Here is a 757-nt window from a genome sequence, read left to right on the forward strand (position 1 = left end):
AGTGATCCGATCTGCTTCAACCAATCAGAGCCCTTCTTTTCGCCCTTTCATTTATTTTGTTTTTTGAGCAGCAAATTCAAACGTGGTTATTATGAAGAAACAAGATAAATAACTATCCGCTTCAAGGACGGCCGTCAAGCAAGGCGTAACCGGCGCCACCTCAAACGCATCGACCCCGAAATGCCTCCTATGCGCGCCGCGCCCCAAGAGACGGCTGACCGGCGCCGCCCCCGCCCTCCACCCGTTCCGGCTTAGCCGCAACGCCCACAGCGCCAACGTCGAGCGCCAGTGCCCCTCAATCTGTGAGCGCCACATTGCCATCTCTAACCCCTTCCAACCTTTCTTCGTTCCCTACAATTTCCAAACTTTACAGGACCCTGTTTCTTTAAATTTTGTCATGTGTATTACGTGTGAGACTATGTCATGTTAAGCCTCCTCGACTTGGGGGGAGGTGATTGATTCGAGATCTCACGCAGTCTATTTCGCCCATTTGAACGTTTATATTTCCCACTTTTCACATCAGCCGTAAAGGGACAGCTAACTTGAAAAGGAAAATAAACACTTCTGATTTTTCCACTTCATCGAGCAGGCATGTTCCCAGCTCATTCCCACCACGCCCATCGATAAGCCCCCAACTCCCCGACATGAACTCCCCTGGACTTCTGCTTCTAAGAGAAGTTGGAGAGGCAAATTTTTGCAAGACCACTCACAACAACCTGCAGCCACCGAAGGCCTCTTTCAGACGGAACTGGTCTGC

The sequence above is a fragment of the Tigriopus californicus genome, chromosome 2 (assembly GCF_007210705.1).
Source record: "Tigriopus californicus strain San Diego chromosome 2, Tcal_SD_v2.1, whole genome shotgun sequence".
NCBI lineage: Eukaryota > Metazoa > Arthropoda > Copepoda > Harpacticoida > Harpacticidae > Tigriopus > Tigriopus californicus.